The 20,943-nt window shown below is 38.0% G+C and overlaps 1 pseudogene; it reads right to left on the bottom strand.

Moving 5' to 3' along the window:
• Positions 1–3,323: 3,323 nt before the first annotated feature.
• Positions 3,324–20,943, bottom strand: part of LOC101406699 (mitochondrial inner membrane m-AAA protease component paraplegin pseudogene) — a 144,227-nt pseudogene continuing 126,607 nt past the window's right edge.

Raw genomic sequence — 20,943 nt, 5'->3', positions numbered from 1 at the left:
TTCCTAATTCCATGAAAGAGCAAGGTGCTAAGATGATTTGATCTAAATGGTTTGATCCCCAGCACCCATTCTCCAGTTCAATATCTAGAAAGCTAACAGTCAAACTTATATTATGTTAGAAAAAATGATGAAGTTATTATTTTCTGGAAAGCAAATACAACAAAACGATTCCCCAATCCTACTGCTAGTCCTGACCCCATCAGTCAGTGATATGGCAGTGCGTCTGCTGTGTAGTGAAGGGAATTCTAAGTTGATTTTTAGTGCTTCACTATTAAATAGAAATTACCAAGAAGCACCTAACATTTGAGGTAAGCATTTACTACGAAGTTAAGATAACAAAGCCTAATGCTAAAATGCGAAACAGAGACAATGCTGGGAGGTGAGAAAACAGGTGTAAAGAAAATATATTTAAAGCGGAAAAAATATGACCCTCTAAGGAAGAAGGAAAGAAAAAAAGAAAGAAAAAAGTGAAGGTTGAAGGAAAAACAGAAAAGAAAGGAAAAGAAATACAAAAAAAAATTCAGGAAAAAAGAAAAAAAATTATATAATATAGCAGAATTTTTTTTTTTTAGAATAGAAAATTTGGCAGGAAAAATGACACGCTCTTATAGGAAAGGTAACAAAAGAAAGAGATTAAAATTAGAAAAATATATTTTCATATTTTTTCCTTTTTAATATCAGAATAGATAAATATGTAATATAAGTCCAGAGATGTTCAATTGAACTAATTCAAGGTTCTCAGTTAACAATCCCAATAATTAATGTGAATTATGTCAACAACAACATTAGTTGAGTTCTTTTTTTGTTTCTTTGAATTGAAATATTTCCACTAACTACATCCTTCAAAATTCAATCACTGGGTCTTGGTTCTCAAGAAATAGGGGGTGATTACATCCCTTCATGGCTGGGCAGTGTTCATCGATGCATCCTATGACCACACAAAGTGTCATATCCTCCTAAGTAGAAGAGGAACATTTTGCATATATTCAGCTTTATACTTTGCAAAGAATACAAAAGAATTTCTCTATGTTTAAGTTGATAACAATCCCGGGAAATCTTCATGATACAAAGGATGGTATCAAGGATGGGGTCCCTGTCACAACTGAATGTTTATAACAACTTTACTTGAAGGAATTCTGCAGAATTTAATTTATACAATATTTTAATTATACAAACCTAGATTGTTGGTATAGATTTTTTTTACTTATATATACTGTTCATCATTACTAGAATGCATATATTATGTATCAGTATTCTCTATCCAAGCAAGTTAGACTTTAAAGGAATGCTCTACCAGAATGGTGATTTCTTCAAACTTCGTTTACCTCATAGACTATATATATTTGGATCTTAATAATAAGCTAATTATCAATAAAGAAAAGAAAAATAAAGATGTAGGGAAATTATGAAAAATATATTCCACAAGAACTATGCTCAAGTGAAATGGTTTAAAGATTCACTTTGCATAATAAATGATGATATTGATGAGATTACGTGTAAGCATGTTTTAAAAATCATCAGTATGAAGTCAGGAGGAATAAAAAGGATGGAAATCTGCTCTCCTCTAGAATAGCTTTCTTTATTATGAATAATTCATTATCTGGTCTAGTTTTGTTCTCATTATACAGAATGCTTATCTCATGAAAATCAGAGGCTATATCAACATTTTGAGCTCTTACTATGTGAAAGACACTAAGATGTATTAGGCTCTAAAAGATTTTGATAATATTTCCATTCGTCTTTGGCTGTACTTCCACAGTATCTGATCTAAAACTTTTCCACTTTTCTGTTTTATACTCACTAATATTAATCCAACATATGAATGCAACATATTTATTGAGAAATCAAAGTTATCTGAAGTGACGTCTGTCCTCATTCTCTGTTTTCCTCACTCCTTCTTCCTACTCTCCAGCCTCACGCCAAAAGATATTTGCACTACTGCCAAAACACTATTTCTCCACTTATGATATCAGCTATAGCCCAACCTGAGTCCTATATGCTTCGGTTCTCATTCTCCTTTATAACTTTTAATTTCATCAAAAGGTAAATAATCAACAAACACAGAGATAACCACTTAACCCTACTGCTGCCAGTTTACCTTCAAACTACATCCCTTCTTCTAAATGACTAACATCTAAGAATATCTCACAATCATTACTTTACCATCCTAATTCCTTGTTCTTGCCTTAACTTCCCCCATCTTCCAAATTCCTTACTGTCAACCCATCAAAAATATCAGGGATTCCAAATCACAAAACTAATAGTTATTTCCAAGCCCATATTTGCCTTGACTTCCTGGAAACAAGTTCTTTTTCTTTCTCTTACTCACTAAACATGAGTTCTTTTTATTTCTCAGTCTTCACCTCTACTTTCTTTGCTCGTGAATGAATGCAATGTGTATATTTCCAATTTTCTATGCATACGGATGGGTGTCTTTTATTGTCACACATCTATATCTAAACTCATGATCATAAAATGAAGTCCTTAAACTGCCTTTCCTGTGTCTACCAATTATATAACTAAACAATAGGATCAAATTCTGAATAATTTTCATTCATTTTCTCTTCTTTTCCTCCTATGTCAGTTAAGACCTCTAAATGATATTCTTCCTTGCCTTTCCTTCTTCCTCCAAAAGGTAATGTAGATATTTACCAATTTACAATTTACACAATTGAAATATCCCTCACCTTATGGTGATAGGAATAAGAATAGTGGTAACTCTTTTTTTTGTTGTTTTATTTGTTTTGTTTTTAATATGCTTATTTATTTATGCTAAGACTTTACTTCAAACAAAAATTAGAAATAAAAAAATCGAGAGCTTTTTCCCTGGGCTTAGGGAGTAGAACAGGGCAAAGAATTTCCCATGGCTGGGCCAATACCCCCCTATACAGGAGGAGTTGTGATAATTCCCTTCCTGGCCCCTGTGATGGAGAACTTTAGCAGGTGCAGGACCCTATGCAGAGCCCACCTATCAAGGGGAACTAGGGCTAGAGGTCAGTCCCTGGGAGAGGTCAGAGTTGGGCAGCAGCATGGCCAAAGGCCAACCACTGGATCAAGTCCTAAGTACCAAGAACCTGTTTTTCCCCCTTCCTGGGACCCTTAACAGATTAAGAGGATGCCCTGTGGAAAGAAGGAGAAGAAAGCCTCTAATTTAACACTTAACAGCTAACAGTTAACACCTCTGTTCTCTGGTAGGGCAGGGAGTCCTGAAGTCTGTCAGGTGGTAATATTGACACAGCTGGGGATGGGGGGCAGGGAAGCTCTAGCAAGTCTGGACCCCCACGGCTGGTTCTCCCACCCCACCCTCCCCTACTCTTCTACCCTCATCCCCTCACCCCTCCACCCTTACCCCCCATCCACCGCCACACCCCCTCACCACAAGCTCTACAGTAGTAGATGAAGGTGACCTTCCTCAGGTTGTCCTGAGCCCCAAAAGTGACCTTGTTGAAGGAGATGGTCCCCCGACGTGCAGCCGCCGGGGCCATGCACATGTGCTCCAACAGCTGCTCTTGGGTGAAGAGGTGCTGGTCTCTGGGGAAGCATCTGAGCAAAGCCCAGGGCAGCGTCTGTCCATGGTGTGATGGAGATCTTCATCCCAGCTTCTATGCTCCAGCAACCAGCCGACCAAAGCATGGCCTGATTCATGAAACGCAACCGCCTTCCGTTCTTCCTTTGAGAGGATCTTGCTCTTCTGTGCGGTCTGGCGATGACACACGCTCCATGGTGTGCTGGAAGTTAAGCGGGTGGATGGACGTGCGCTTCCCATGCAGCGTGCAGCGCGGTTACAGCGTTGGCGATGTTGCATCACTCAACTCCCGCGTCAGCTCCACAGACACTGCGAGTAGAAGCTGCTGGCCTGAGTCAGCTTCAGCCTCTTCAGGTGCTGCTCGAAAGCCTCCCACCTTTCCTGCAGTGTGGGAAGGTCGATGGAGACGTGTCGGTGGAGTTGGCCTGGTTTCGGACAGCGTTGTCCAAAATGTGGGCTCGGTTGGTGGACCGACGTGGTCGGCGGTGCCCATTGCATCCATTTCCACCAAGGGCTGGTTGAGCGACTGCTCCTCGGTGGTGGAGAAGCCGGACGTGGTGGTGGAGAAGCCGGACGTGGTGGTGGAGAAGCCTGACGTGGAGGTGGAACACTCCTGGCCGGCCATCGCCGAGAAGGGCAGGGCCTCCGTCGCTACCGCCTTGGCCAACACTGTCTTCCTGCAGCCAGGGCTGAGCAACAGTGCTCCCTCCAGAACCTTGGTACTAACCCAGAGGAGGCGCTCTGGCCTCTTCAGATCACCCACACGCTCTTTGACTTCCAGTTTGGCTTCATGCATTCTTGCAACTTCTTTGAAGCGCCCTCCTTTCCCCATCTTTGTGCCATCCACAATCGTGACAGGAGCCCTTTCAAGCTGATGGAAAGCACTGAATCCTCCTTTCCTTCCCATAATTCCAGCCAGATGGAAAACATACCACAGGATGGCCAAACGCGCTGCTGTCGTCTCTAAAATGGAGAGGGCATTTCCAAAGAAGCCCGTACGCTTATGGGAAACTGGCATCCTGTCCTTGCCTTCCATATTCAGCTCATCTTCAGCCTCTCAAAGCTTCTCTTTGTTGATATTCGCAATCTGCATTCGGTACAAGGCTGCCCTAACACCATGGCTCCAGAGTGCAGGTCGACTTCTGGTGCAGCAGGCACCACCCGGACCCACTGCATCTTGCCCTTGGCCAGCATCTTGTGCCAAAGTCAGTCCAGGAAATGCTGCCAAAACTGGTGCTGAGTGAGTTCAACACACTCCTGTCAACAGTGACAGCAAACAAGGTGGGCAGCCGCTTGCGGTATATCTGCTCCTCCGCCTCGTTGAGCCTCCTCTCCTTTCCATCATCTTCAGGGGCCCTCCCCTTGGATTTATCATTGTCCTTCGTCTTGTCTTCTGCTTCACCCTTGAGATGTTAAAATAGTAAGTACCTCCTAAAAGTTTCCAGAGTCTGATTGGATTTTGGACCGGATGCTGTTTCAGTCCACTGATCTCTTCAAAGGTAAGGATTAGCTGTCCCAACGGCAAGCTCTTTAGGGCTCAGCCTCCTGCCCGGGTGAGACCTACCAGAGATCTGTGGACAAAGCACAGCAACCCGGGCCCCTGCAGAGAGGCCTGGGTTCCAGCTGGAGCCTGAGCCCCACAGCCTTGTGCGACCAGGGTCTGGGCCCTGGTGTAGAACATTTTTTCTTTTTCTGGATGAAGTGCTTTTTATTTTTAGACCAACCAAACATGTTTAATATAAAAACTGTTTTAAAGCTGGTTTCTTTTTTTTATTGACGTCTTAATAGTTTATAACATTGTGAAATTTTGGTTGTGGATTTTTGTTTGTCAAGCATCATAAACATGTCTCCCTTCACCCCTTGTGCCCCCCCCCCCATTGCCCCTGGTAACCACAGTACAGTTGTCTGTTTCCAAGTGTTGGTTTATATTCCACATATGAGTGAGACCATATGGTGTTTGTCTTTCTCTTTCTGGCTTATTTCACTTAACATAATACCCTCCGGGTTCATCTATGTTGTTGCAAACTGGACGATTTTATCTTTTTTTTCTGGCTGAGTGGTATTCCATTGTGTATATATATACCATATCTTTTTGATCCAATCATCAGTCGAGGGACACTTAGGTTGCTTTGACTTCTTGGCTATAGTGAATAATGCTGCAATGAACATAGGGGTGCATAAGCCTCTTTAGATTGTTGATTTCAGGTTCTTTGGATAGATTTCCAGTAGTGGGATAGCTGGATCATAGGGTATTTCTATTTTTAACTTTTTGAGAAATCTCTATACTGTTTTCCGTAGAGGCTGCACCAGTTTGCAGTCCCACCAGCTGTGTATGAGGGTTCCCGTTTCTCCACATCCTCTCCAACATTTGTCATTTTTTGTCTTGCTGATTACGGCCATTCTAATGGGCGTGAGGTGATATCTTGGTGGTGTTCTGATTTGCATTTCCCTGATGATTAGTGATGTTGAACATGTTTTCATGTGCCTATTGGCTATCTGTATATCTTCTTTGGAGAAGTGTCTGTTCATTTCCTCTGCCTATTTTTTGATCAGGTTGTTTGTTTGTTTTTTTGTTGTTCAGTTGTGTGAGTTCTTTATATGTTATGGAGATTAACTTCTAGTCAGATATATGTTTTGCAAATATTTTCTCCCAGCTGGTGGGTTGTCTATTCATTTTGATCCTGGTTTCATTTGTCTTATAGAAGATCTTTAATCTGATGAAGTCCCACTTGTTTATTTTTTCTTTAGTTTCCCTAGTCTGAGTAGGTATGGCCTCCAAAAAGATTCCTTTATGACCAATGTCAAATAGTGTGTTGCCTATATTTTCTTCTATGAGTTTTATAGTTTCAGGTCTCACCTTCAGGTCTTTGATCCATTTTGAGTCAATTCTTGTGAATGGTGATAGCAGATGGTCCACTTTCATTCTTTTGCATGTGGCTGTCCAGTTTTCCCAACACCATTTATTGAAGAGACTTTCCTTTCTCCATTGTATGTTCTTAGCTCTTTTGTAGAAAATTAGCTGTCCGTATATGTGTGGTTCTATTTCTGGGCTTTCAATTCTGTTCCATTGATCTGTGTGTCAGTTTTTGTACCAGTACCATGCTGTTTTGATTACTATTGCTTTGTAGTATGTTTTGAAGTCAGGGATTGTGATGCCTCCAGCTTTGTTCTTTTGTCTTAGGATTGCTTTAGCTATTCAGGGTCTTTTGTTGCCCCATAGGAATTTTAGTATTCTTTTTTCTATTTCCGTGAAGAATGTCTTTGGGATTCTGATTGAGATTGCATTGAATCTGTAGATTGCTTTAGGTAATATAGACATTTTAACTATGTTTATTCTTCCAATCCATGTGCATGGGATGTCTTTCCATTTCTTTATGTCATCATCGATTTCTTTCAATAATGTCTTGTAGTTTTCATTGTATAGGTCTTTCACCTTGTTGGTAAGATTTATTCCTAGATATTTTATTCTTTTTGATGCAATTGTAAATGGTTTTTTTGAGCTCTCTATTAGTTCATTATTAGCATACAGAAATGTAACTGATTTTTGTAAGTTGATTTTGTACCCTGAAACTTTGCTGTAGTTATTGATTATTTCTAATAGTTTTCCAATGGATTCTTTAGGGTTTTCTATGTATAAAATCATGTTGTCTGCAAATAGGGAGAGTTTCACTTCTTCATTGCCAATTTGGATTCCTTTTATTCCTTTTTCTTACCTAATTGCTCTGGCCAAAACCTCCAGTACTATGTTGAATAAGAGTGGTGAGAGTGGGCAGCCTTGTCTCCTTCCTGTTCTCAGAGGAATGGCTTTCAGACTTTCCCTGTTGAGTATGATGTTGGCTGTGGGTTTGTCATAAATAGCCTTTATTATGATGAAGTACTTTCTTTCTATACCCATTTTGTTGAGGGTTTTGTATCATAAATGGATGTTGGATCTTGTCAAATGCCTTCTCTGCGTCTATTGAGAAGACCATGTGGTTTCCATTCTTCAATTTGTTGATGTGGGGTATCACGTTGATTGATTTGTGGATGTTGAACCATCCCTGCATCCCTGCTATAAATCCCACTTGATCATGGTGTATGATCTTTTTAATGTATTGCTGTATTTGGGTTGCCAATATTTTGGTGAGGATTTTTGCATCTATATTCATCAGGGATATTAGCCTGTAGTTTTCCTTCTTAGTATTGTCTTTGTCTGGCTTTGGTGTCAGGGTGATGTTGGCCTCGTAGATTGAGTTAGGAAGTGTTCCATCTTCCTTTATTTTTTGGAATAGTTTGAGAAAGATGGGTATTAAATCATCTTTGAATGTTTGGTAAAATTCATTGGAGAAGCCATCTGGTCCTGGACTTTTATTTTGGGGGAGGTTTTTGATTACTCTTTCCATCTCTTTACTTGTGATTGGTCTATTCAAATTCTCTATTTCTTCTTGGTTCGGTTTTGAGGGGTTGTATGAGTCTAAGAATTTATCCATTTCTTCTAGATCGTCAAATTTGTTGGCATATAGATTCTCATAGTATTCTCTTATAATCCTTTGTATGTCCGTGGTATCTGTTGTAATTTCTCCTCTTTCATTTCTAATTTTATTTATTTGAGCCTTTTCTCTTTTTTTCTTAGTAAGTCTGGCTAAGGGTTTGCCAATTTTGTTTGTCTTCTCAAAGAAATAACTCTTTGTTTCATTAATCCTTTCTACTGTTTTTTTGGTCTCAATTTCATTTATTTCTGCTCTAATTTTTATTATTTCTCTCCTGCTGTCTTTGTGCTTTGTTTGCTCTTCTTTTTCTAGTTCGGTTAGGTGTAATTTAAGGTTGCTTATTTGGGCTTTCTCTTGTTTGTTAAGGTGGGCCTGTAGGGCTGTGAATTTCCCTCTCAGGACCGCTTTTGGTGCATCCCATATGAGTTGGTATGACATATATTCATTTTCATTTGATTTCTCCTTTAATTTCATCAATGATCCATTGGTTGTTCAGTAACATGTTGTTTAATCTCCACATCTTTGTCACTTTCCCAGTTTTTTCCTTGTAATTGATTTCCAGTTTCATAGCATTATGATCTGAAAAGATGCTTGTTATGATTTCAGTCTTCTTAATTTTATCGAGGCTTGCCTTGTTTCCCAACATATGGTCTATCCTTGAGAATGTTCCATGCATGCTTGAGAAGAATGTGTAGTCAGATGTTTTTGGATAGAGTGCTCTGTATATATGTACTAGGTGCATATTGTCCAGTTTTTCATTTAAGTCCACTGTTTCTTTATTGACTTTTTGTCTGGATGATCTATACCTTGATGTAAGTGGGGTATTAAGATCCCCTACTATTGTCGTGTTGTTGTTAATATCTCCTTTTAGGTTTGTTAAGATTTGCTTTTTTACTTTGGTGCTCCCATGTTGGGTGTATATATATTTATAATTGATATGTCTTCTTGGTGGAGTGTCCCTTTTATCATTATGTATTGCCCTTCTTTGTCTCTCTTAACCTGTTTTATCTTGAAGTCTACTTTGTCTGATATGAGTATGGCAACACCTGCTTTCTTTTGTTTGCCATTAGCTTGGAGTATTGTCTTCCATCCTTTCACTCTGATCCTGTGCTTGTCTTTAGAGCTGAGATGTATTTCCTGGAGGCAGCATATTGTCGCATCTTGCTTTTTAATCCATCCTGCTACTCTGTATCTTTTGATTGGAGAGTTCAGTCCATTTACATTTAGAGTAATTATTGATATACAAGAGCTTAATGTTGCTGTTTTACCGCTTATTTTCTGGTTCTTTTGCATTTCCTTTGTTTCTTGTCCCATGTGGTTTGGACTGCCAATTCAGTTTGGTTGCTCTGTCTTATGACTCTTTTAGTTTTCTCTTTATTTATCATATGTGATTTTGTTCTGATTATTTGTTTAGTGGTTACCTTGAGGTTTGTATAAAAAATCTTGTGTATGAGATAGTCCATTCTCTTATTTCCTTTTACTAAGTCAATTCAATCTCTTTCCTCTTCCTCTTCTAAGCTATTCTTGTCACAACTTATTCTATCTTGTGTTGTGGGTGTGTGTTTACAGTGATATTTATTTTTGGTGTTTTCCTTCCTTTGATCTTCGATTTTGGTATTTAAGTGGTTGCTAAACTATTCTGGTGAAGATCTACTATTTTTCTGATTTAGTCTACCTATTTTTATCCTTGCTCCAAGCTTTTTATTCCCTCTTTCTTCTTTTTTTCAGGCCTGAGGGCCTTCTTGAGCATTTCTTGTAGTGGGGGGTCTCATGGCCATGAATTCCCTTAGCTTTTGTTTATCTGGGAAAGTTATTATTTCTCCATCATATTTGAAGGGTATTTTCACTGGATAGAGTATTCTTGGCTGAAAGTTTTTGTCTTTCAGTATTTTGAATATATCATTCCAGTCTTTCCTAGCCTGTAAAGTTTCTGTTGAGAAATCCGCTGAGAGCCTGGTGGGAGTTCCTTTGTATGTTACTTTGTTTTTGTCTAGCTGCCCTTAATATTATTTCTATGTCATTGACTTTTTCCAGCTTTACTACTATATGCCGTGGAGTGGGACTTGGCCTATTGACATATTTAGGTGACCTATCGGCTTCGCTTACTGGTATTTCCTGCCCCTTCCCCATATTTGGGAAGTTCTCAGCTATTATTTCCTTGAATAGGCTCTCTGTTCTTCTTTCGCTCTCTTCTCACTCAGGAATACCTATAATTCTTATGTTACATTTCCTAATTGAGTCGGATATTTCTCAGAGACTTTCTTCATGTCTTTTTAGTCTTCGTTCTCATATCTGTATTCCTATCCTCTATAATGCTAATTCTTTTCTCCATATTGTCAGCTCTGTTCTTTAAAGATTCCAGATTCTCCTTTATCTCCTCCATTGTGTTCTTCATCTCCATCAATACTGATTGGTTTTCTTTATGATTTCAATCTCTTGTGAAGAAACTCCTTATCTCATTGAATTGTTTATCTGTGTTTTCTTGTATTTCATTGAGCTTTTTTATGATAGCTATTTTGAATTCTCTGTGGTTTAGGTTATGGATTTCTGTGCCTTCAGGGTTGATTTCTGAGTGCTTGTCAGTTTCCTTCTGGTCTGGTGATTTAATTTACCTTTGCATTGTGGTTCCTGTATTCACTTTGTTTTTCCTCATCCTGGAAATATATGGTTGCAGTTTACACCTGCTGCCACTGTGTGGGGGTCAAGGGCTGTGTAATCTGAGCCCCCTACACTCCGCGGCAGCTGCTCTGTGATCCGCGGCAGCTGCTCTGCCCTCCGTGGTGGCTCTCTGCCCTCTGTGCTGGCTGCTCTGCCGGGTCCGCTGAGCTGCAGTATCGGGCATGCAGGGGGGAGGGGGTCTCTCTTTTGCCCACTGGGTCCCTGGAGTGGGGGGCTTCTTGCTCACCCCTTGTTATCTGCTCTCCTGGGGTGCTCAGATGTTGATGGCACCCCTGCAGCAATTCTGAGTCCTCTGTGTGGGAGTTTCCCACTGGCTGAGAGAGCCTGAAGAGCTACCGTTTCCCTGCAGAGGGCTGCCCCTCCCCCCTCTCTGGCAGCTGCATCGACTGGAATTGCGGATCTGATACAGAGGGAGGATTTCTGCTTACCTCTCCCCACTTCCTCTGGGGGCCCAAGCATGTCTACTCTCAGAGGTGCGGCAGTGTGGGTCTTTCCGATGTCCCTTTGTGCTGTGTGAGCCTCCCTCATTGATCTGTGACTGTCCCTTTTGTTGTATCTTATCGGGGGAAGAGTTGACGGGAAAGCTCACTCTGCCATGATGCTGACTAAAGCTGTTTTATAAATGAAAATTCTAGACATGAAAAGCGCAGCATATGATTCACTAGATTTAAAAAATCCCGTTAGGAGTTAGAAGAATCAATAATCCTTGAACTTGAAAAAAACGTCAAAAGAAATGACCTAATCTGAACATCAAAGAAGTAAAAAATAGGAAAAGAGAGAGAAAAATAGAGACTCCATGACCTTAGTAATAATATCAAACAGTCTAACATATGCGTCTTTCAAATGCAGAATGAAAGGACTGAGAAAAAGGGACAGAGACACAATTGAAAAACTAACCCCAGTAATTTCCAGAATTTAGTGTAAAGCATAAACTTACAGATCAAAGAAGCTCAGTGAACCCCAAAAAGGATAAGCAAAAAGAAAACCAAATAATCAAAGCACAGAAAACTAGAGGCTGGGGGAAAATCTTGAAATCACCACAGAAAAAGAACATATTACACACAGAGTAACAATGGTATGGAGAACAGTCATCTTCAAATTAAGAATAGGGGGTGGGGAAACCAAGACAGAGGCCAGAACATATTCTTAAAAAATGAGAGTGCAAGGAAGGCATGTTCATATATGCAAAAGTTGAGAAACTTCAAATCACAACATAAAACTACAAATCAAGATAGTGTGCTATTGATATAAGAATAGAAACAATAGATCAATGGAATAGAATAAAGGTTTCAGTATTAGATAAACACTTATAAATTCATTTAATTTTTGACAAAGTTGCCAAAGCATTTCAATGGGGAGAGAAAGTCTTCTAAACAAATGGTCCTACAACAACTTGATACACATATGGAATAAATAAACTTTAATCCCACCTAGTAACATACATAAACATTTGTTTGAGATGGAGCAAAACTTAAATGCAAAATTTAGAACTCTAAAAGTTTAGAAAAAACAATAGTGGATTCTCTGTGCAACCTGAGGTAGGCAAAGATTTCTTAGAGAGACCATAGAAAGGAATAATAAGAAAGAGAAAACATGATAAATTAGACTTCATTATAATTAGACTGCATCAAAACAGGAAAATTAATAAAATGCACAAACAAAACCTATAACTTTCAAAAGATCTCTATAAAAAATATGTCAAGTACGCTTATAACTCAACAATAAAAGGACAAACACTCTAACAAAAATGGGCAAAAAACTTGGATATTTCACAAAGAATGATGTACATGTGTACAATCAACATGAGAAAAAATATTTAATATTATTCATCAGGAAAATGTAAATTAAAATCAAATTTATATACACTCACTAGAATGACTAAAATTTAAAAGTCTGTCAACACCAAATATTGTCCAGGATGTAGAACAAGTAGATCTCTCATAGTTGCTGGTGAGAGTGTAAATAATGCACCCTCTTTGCAAAAAGGAAGTTTGACAGCCTATTGTAAAGGTACATGTCTGTCCCTGAAATTCTACTGTAGCTATTTATGTAAGATCAATGAAATCTCATGTCTACAAATAGTCTTACACAACAACATCCAGAACTGTTTTATACACAAGTCAAAAATCAGAAGTGGCCCTGGTACCTACTAATAGAAAAATGTATAAATATTTTACCCTAACCCTAACCCTATATTAAATTTATATAATAAAAATACTACTCATCAATAAAAATAAACGAACTACTAATATATACAAAAAATAGATGCATCCTGCAGACATGTTGGCAAATGAGCCAGATACAAAAAATTGTATTCTCAATTATTCCACTTATAATATATTCTAGAACAGGCAAAACCAATCCACAGTGAAAAAAAAAATAACAATGTTTACCTCTGCGAAGGGTAAAGGTATTGGTTAAAAACAGCCACGTGTTAATTTTCTAAGGTGATGAAAATGTTCTGTGTCTTAGTAGTATAGGTATTTGTCAAAACTCAGTAAATTTAACATTTAAGCTTTACTCATTTCACTCTAATTAAATTTTATCTCAAAGAAACAAAAAAGGAATGGTAAACAAATATTGAACTCTAGTTAGTAGGTTTGCATTTTTTTTTAGTGGTGTAGATTACCAATTTTGAAACTATCTTATGTGTTTGCTAAGCTTGAGCAAACGTGTAAAAATATTGAGGTTAATGAGGACCAGGTTTTACTGTTTTGGAAGGGAGTTAAAAATATTAAAAAGAAAACTATATATCTAGAATGTGTCCTGAGGTGTTGGATAAAATTAGAGACATCAATACGAGTTCATCATTTTAATAGATAGATACAGAGATATACATATTTCAAAGTTCTGTTCACTGATAAGATGTTGAAGCTATGAATATACCTGGTACCTGGTTTTGTTTTCTAAGAACCATTGTCCATAAAAGAGAAACAGGGAATGTAGCTGATAACAGGGCTGAGCCAAAACAAGTAAGATGTACGCCTGTATATAGTGGCAGATATTAAAGAAGTGCTCCAAGAATCCTAGAGATATGTCAGAAGGACACAGGAGACAGCCACATACATACAGAGAGATCAATGGAGAATGAGAGAATGGTAAAGAGGAAAGCTGTCAACAACTGGTAAATGTGAGTAAAGCATAAAGAGGATACAGAACTATTTTTAGCAACTTTTCTGTAAATGTGAAATTAAAACAAAATGAAATATAACAAAATATTTTCTAGTAGATGTCTTAAAAAGGATTGAAAACCACTGGAGTAGTCTATCCAGTCCATCTGAACCCAGCTGTGGAATTCTGACTCTATTCTTTTTTTGTGTGTGTGAGGAAGATTAGCCCTGAGCTAATGTCTGTTGCCAATCCTCCTCTTTTTGCTGAGGAAGATTGGCCCTAGGCTAATATCTGTGCCCATCTTCCTCTACTTTATATGGGACGCTGCCACTGCAGGGCTTGATAAGCAGTGTGTTGGTCTACACCTGGGATCCGAACCCACGAACTCCAGGCCGCCAAGGCGGAGCACTCGAATTTAACCAATGCACCATTGGGCCGGCTCCAATGACTCTATTCTTTTTTAACAATACTTTCAAAATGAATGCTTGCTTCCTACCTCCCTGACGTAAGCTGTCCCTCAGAATTCACCTAAAGGGCTTTCTTCTCCATGAGACTTTCCCTGCCCACCATCTTTACACCTGACTGGGTAGGCCACTCTGGTGTAGTTTATAAACACTTTCATGTATTACTCTTACTTTTTGGTAAGTTTTTTGTTTTAAAACTTTTATTTATTTATTTTTTTGTGAGGAAGATCAGCCCTGAGCTAACATCCATGCTAATCCTCCTCTTTTTGCTGAGGAGGACTGGCTCTGAGCTAACATCTATTGCCAGTCCTCCTCATTTTTCTCCCAAAAGCCCCAGTAGATAGTTGTATGTCATAGCTGCACATCCTTCTAGTTGCTGTATGTGGGACACGGCCTCAGCATGGCTGGAGAAGTGGTGCGTCTGTGTGCGCCCAGGATCCGAACCGGGGCCACCAATAGCAGAGCGCGCGCACTTAACCGCTAAGCCACGGGGCCGTCCCTAAAACTTTTAAAGTCCTAAAAGGCAGAAATACTGTTTCTACTGTTGGCAACCCTAACACCTAACTATTTTGCATGAGCCAAGCATGTGCTTAATATTTTCAGTTCAATCGTTTTTTATCTGAAAAAACATATCCCAGCAAAAACCTGGCTTTAAAAGATATTTAATTCTGTCTAAATTTTTATGCTTCTGTCTTTACACTTATTTGTATAAGCCAAACTTATATTAGGAAGTTAAGTTTTTGCAGGGTTTGGAATAAATGCAAATTTTTTGACATCCAAACTCATTTCTTAAGTGCAAATATGTTTTAACTTGTGAGTTACTTAAATACGTTCAAATATCAATCAATTCACGACCTTACATTTGCTACTCTTTCTTGTAGAATATAGCTTCTATTATTTAGTAAAAAATGTTCTGTTATTTAGTCAAAATAGTTTTATGCCTTGACGCTATTTTAATCACATTTATCAAAACTACCGAATTTCCTGGTCCTTGCGAGATATAACATGGTGTTGGTAGGCAGATAACATCACGAGACGAAAGCTTTTATTTTTGTGGGTTCTGGACTGAGAGAGAGTGAACAGATGTTTTCAAACTCTAGTGGCCATCTGCTGAGCCCTAAGCAGCCCTCCTGATGGAGAAGCAATCTGCAGAGTACTTATAAAACACCCATTTTGTGAATGAAATGATTTTAGTGGTCTCTAAGGCTATCACTTTGTCATCCTCTGTCAGTACTAAAATTAATGTGGAAATAAATGTAAACAAAGCATCTTTCCTTCCTGTGTTTCCAAAAATTTATCGACTTGTTTAAACATCTAACTCTAGTGCAAACAAACACGGTTTTATTATAATTGCATTTAAATCTTGATGGAAAACAGCAACCTTTCACCAAATCGTTTTTCCTCTTTAGAATTATGCATATAGACTTAAACCTGAATTCCAGTCTACTCTTCAGGTAGAAGACCCAGGTTTTTTATTTTATAGAGGTAATTTTCTCCTCCAGACGTACTAAATGCCACATTCTGATATCTGCATACACAAATATCACACACTAAAATCTGCATACTAGGGCTGCTGTAACAAAATATCACAGACAGTGTGGCTTAAACAACAGAAATTTATTTTCTCACAATTCTGGAGGCTAGAAGTCCAAGATCAGAGTGTCAGCAGGTTGGTTTCCTCTGAGGGCAATATGAGATGGGTCTGTTCCAGGCCTCTCTCCTTGGCTTGTAGATGGCACCTTCTCACTGTGTCTTCACATGGTTGTCCCTCTGTGTCCATATGTGTTCTGCCTCCCTAAACTCCTTCAAAACCTCTATCTCCTATGATTTATCTTCCTTAACCTAGACTTCACTTTATTCCCATCACTGCTTAGGCATGGTCTGGGACCACCTTCCTCAATTTCTCCCCTTCCACACATTTAATATTTCACCATTTAATGAACTCCTATTACGGAGTTGGCATAGTGTTAATTGCTAGAGAGATAATAAATAAAATATAATTTTTTCTTCATAATATATAGTTGGGAGATGACCTATGATTGCATTTACATATGTATGCATAGCAGATAGTATTGTACAGTGGCTAAAGGTGGTGATAGATGAGTGTCTAAGAAAGTTAGTTTAGCTTTAGATGTGTTTAATTTGAGTCGATTGGAGTTGCCAAGGAAAAGGTTGTATAGAGAGGGGAAAACTGGCAACAAAGGTGCAATTCATTGGCCTACAGTTAGTGGTTGAAGTCACGTAAACCACTAAAGATCTTAAAAGATTTTTCCAGGGCCAGCCCTGGTGGCCTAGTGGTTAAAGTTCAGCATGCTCCACTTGGGCAGCCAGGGTTCGGTTGCCGGGTGCTGAACCAAACCACTTGTCTGTCAGTGGCCATGCTGTGGCGGCAGCTCACATTAAAAAAAAAAAAAAGAGGAAGGTTGGCAACAGATGTTAGCTCTGGGCTAAGAAAAAAGGAAAGAAAATAAAATCTTCCCAGCAGAAGTTCTGAGAGGAGAGATGAGAAAAGGGCTCAGGGTGGAGTCTAGGTGATCATGCACTGGACAAAAATACAACAGAGGCTGCTCCTCAATGTCAGGATTTCGAAAATTCTTAGAGTTTATGAAATTTCAAAATAAAAATTAATTTCTAATGTTTAGCCAAATTTTAATAACTTAGAACCTATTTCTCTTTCCTAAAGATCGAACTTCTACAGGTGAAAGCTGGTGTAGAGTAAGTTCATTCAACGCCTTGGTATCAAATATGCACTCCTAACTTTTGTCACTTTACTTTTTACCTTTATCCTCCTCAAGGCTTTCTTTGTAATTGCTAAGTGGCAGCGTCTTTTCTCAATTTTAAATTATCTCTGTAGATTTTCCTTTCATCCTCTAATTCAGGGCCTTTTGTGATGGCTGCTTTCCTCTCATCAGAGAAGCCTCCATCCCTGATACATTCACCTGGGGATCTATCTCCCCTTTACAAACTAAACTGGAGACCAGATTGAATCCTCACTTATTGCTGGTCCCCAAAACAAGCACACAGTTTTCTTTTTCTTTTCCAGCTTTTTTAAGATATAATTGACATATAACATTATGTAAGTTTAAGATGTACAACGTGATGCTTTGATACATGTATATATTGCAAAATGTTTACCACAGTAAAATTAGTTAACACATCCTTCACCTCAAATAATCACCATTTTGTTGTTGTTGTAGTTACGATAAGGTCATTAAAGGTCTATTCTCATAGCAACTTTCAAGTATACAATACAATACAACATTGTTAACTGTAGTCACCATGCTGTACCTTAGATCCCTGGAACTCATTCATCTTATACCTGAACATTTGTATGCTTTGACCAACATCTCCCTATTTCCCCTACCCCTGAGCCCCTGGCAACCACCATACTATTCTGTTTCTGAGTTCAATATTCTGAGATTCCACTGTAAGTGAGATAATATAGTATTTGCCTTTCTCTGACAGACAGTTTTCTTGTAATGGGTCTTTAGGCAAATCACTAGGGGAAACAGAAGATATAAACAATTTAGAGGTGGGTCAATAGCAAAGCTTAGAAAGTTCTTAAGTCAACAGTCCTTGAACTTAAATCTCTGCCTTCCATTTGAGATAGTAAAATGAAGGTAATTCTGACTTCAGATTCTGGCTTCAGATTTTTGAGAGTGGAATTCTCACATTTCTCCCACCCTCAACCTTCTATCTCTATCCAAGCAAGGTAAAGCAGTTTTGAAACCTCTGCCCACTGTATCTACTATGTCTGAAAGGAAAACTGAAATTAACTCTATTGATGCAAATTAGATAGAATGAGGGGTCTCTCTCTCTCTCTTTCTTTAAAAGAGAGAGTCAAAGAAAATAATCTAAATCTCTCTTAAGCATTGTCTCAAATCCTCTATTCACATGGTCCAAGATTTATGTTATTTGGCCAAGTTTTCATCTCAATGAAAAGTTGTAGGTGAGGTGAGATATGGGTGTGGTAAGGTGCAAAAACAATGTATCTCAAATAAAACTTTGAAGGAGAGATCTTAGTGTGATCAGAGGAATAGCAATTCCTTAAAGCCTTACAATCCTCTTTCCTATTTAAACTAGAGTATGTATGAAGAAAAAGTTATTGGAAGGTGTGTACATTTCCTTAGATAAAGATAGTTATTTTAACTAGTGAAAACATGATTGCAGTTAAGTAACGACTGAGTATTCTTTTCCATATTACACGAACTGTAGCCCTAAACCAGTTAGTCTCAAACTCTTTATAACTATCCATGAGATATCACTAATCTCAAGAAATCTTGGTGTACCTAGGTCCTACCATTACACACCCACAGACAAGAACTGCATGGACAAAAATAAACAAATGGAAACCTCAAATCCTACATCTACTGGATCAATAGCAGTAGCTCTCCATGCAGCATTGGCCTATTCCACTTATTAGTCTATGATGAAATTTTGTCTAAATTTTCATGAGAATTAGTGTAGTGTAAAGTTTTTTAAAAAGAGTAATTATAGTTAAATGCTTTGTAATTAATAATACCTGAAAACATTTAAAGCACTGTTCACCTATCTATTTATCAACAAGACAAAACAAAGCCTAATCACTCTGTTGCTGTAAAAGTTAGTTTCCTAGGTATAAATTATACAACTAGAGATAAACCTTGATTAAGGGGTGATCCCACTTGATGATTACATGTGTTTCATTCTTAGCTTTATCCATATCTTATTTTATCTTGAACTAGTTTCTAAAATCTAACATTGAAAAGAGTGTGAAAGCCACTGAATTAAGTTCTCTAGGGCAGCCCGCTCGCTTTCTCCTAAGGGAAATGAAGAATGCATGTGGCTGGTAAAGGATGATACTCTTCCTTTTTATTTATTTTTCTAAGTAAATGCATTTCCTGGTGTGGCTGGCGGAACTCAGTCCTTTCAGAAATTGGCTGAACAAATTAAATCAGAATTTTGTTTTGCCACCTCCTTGATTTCCCCAATCCTTCTCAACTTTCTTTTAATGAATGTCTTTCTTTGAGCCATAATTCATCTGCTACAGACCATGCAGGTTCAAGTGAAGGTAGTAATTTCTTAAGGGGACTTGACTCTCAGGGAAATTCCAACAAAAAACTAATTTTAAACTCAATGTTTGTTATAAATCACACCTAAGAACCCAAGGGAGGTTTTCCTTTTGTATGCCATTGAAACCAAACCAAACTAAACAAAAAGGAAATTTCATGGTTGATAAGCATGGATGGAACTCAGAAGAAAATATTTTGTGTTTATTTGGTTCTATTCTGTGGTCATTTATGAAATCATCAGTTTTCACTCTCTTAATATGTAACTATTTTATCAGGTAAACATTAAGAGCTGCTATCCCTCTTCAGAGTGCTTCCAATAGGTGGGCGAATGCTTAAAACAGCAGAAGAAAAAATTCCAAGAAGTCCTTTTAGTTATTTCTAGATGAAGTAAAGAGCAGTGGACATTTTTTTTGATGAGCCAGCATAATTGTTTCCATAACCTGAGGTGAAAAATTTCAATCATTCATGAAACCAGTGAGAAGACAGGATCCTCATCCAGAAACACTTTTGTAATTAAATTCCTTAGGATCAGTACTCCATCTCCTTTTCCCTCCTACAGGCATTCCCTTTTTATCTCTTTCACCAAATGTCTTTACCACAAGCAAATAATAAAGGATAAACAAATGAATACGCAAATACTTAATCGTCCATAATTTTTCTATTCTAGTAAAATTTTCTTTTCAGGAGATTAGCTGAAGGACAGCACATCAAGTTAGGAAGCATTCTAGAGCCTGCATTTTACATAGCATTAGAATCATGATACAGTACAAAACCTCCAGAACTTAAGCACAGCTACTATAAATTTCATTCTCATTTTAATTAAGAACAATGTATTGTTCTTAATTAAAGGGATAGCAGCTCTTAATGTTTAATTAAGAACAATGTATTGATACTTGGTATTTTCACCTGTACAGATGCAAATTAGATGGTTCCAGCCATTAGAAACAATTTGGTATCTGTTGCAATGAATAAGTGCTACACTGAAATACATTAAAATAAATATGTTTTTACTACTAGTTACTCATTTCTATATTTGCATGTGTATGCTTAAATATATATGGGAAGCTATACCTGCAGATAAAGACAGTGTTTCAGAGGACCAATAGACTCAGATTTCCATTTATAAGCTATGTGCCATTGGGAAAGTTGCTTGGTCTTTCTGAAACTTGTTTTTCAATCTGCAAAATGTAGGCAATTCTAATGGATATTTTATATGATTGGCCTAAGAATTACATAAGAAAAGAGTGTGTAAATGACAGTGATAGGCCCATAGAAGATACTGGGTAACAGATTTTCACCATAGCTATTATTGAACTTCAGCAATTTTTGATATTGTAGAGGATTATTGAAGCGATTCTTTACTGGGAGCTTCTAAAATTTAACGCAACTAATAATTTTCTTTTGCTACTGTTATCTGTCAAAAAACATCCTTTCTATTCATCTTATCAACATTAATGTGATTTTTTTTTTAATATTTTCACCTCTCGATGCAATGTCTCATTCGATGCTCAGGTATAAATCCTAATTAGTTTAAACTCATCACGGTAATATGATTGCCTTTGCCAGTGAATGGCAAAGGCATATTTGCAACAGTGTAAGTCCGACAATGACCCCAGAGAGCAAGTCCTCTGGTAAATTCTAGG

The sequence above is a fragment of the Ceratotherium simum genome, chromosome 18, assembly GCF_057802395.1.
Source record: "Ceratotherium simum simum isolate JZ-2026a chromosome 18, ASM5780239v1, whole genome shotgun sequence".
Taxonomy (NCBI): domain Eukaryota; kingdom Metazoa; phylum Chordata; class Mammalia; order Perissodactyla; family Rhinocerotidae; genus Ceratotherium; species Ceratotherium simum.
This window is presented reverse-complemented; position numbering and strand designations above follow the sequence as displayed.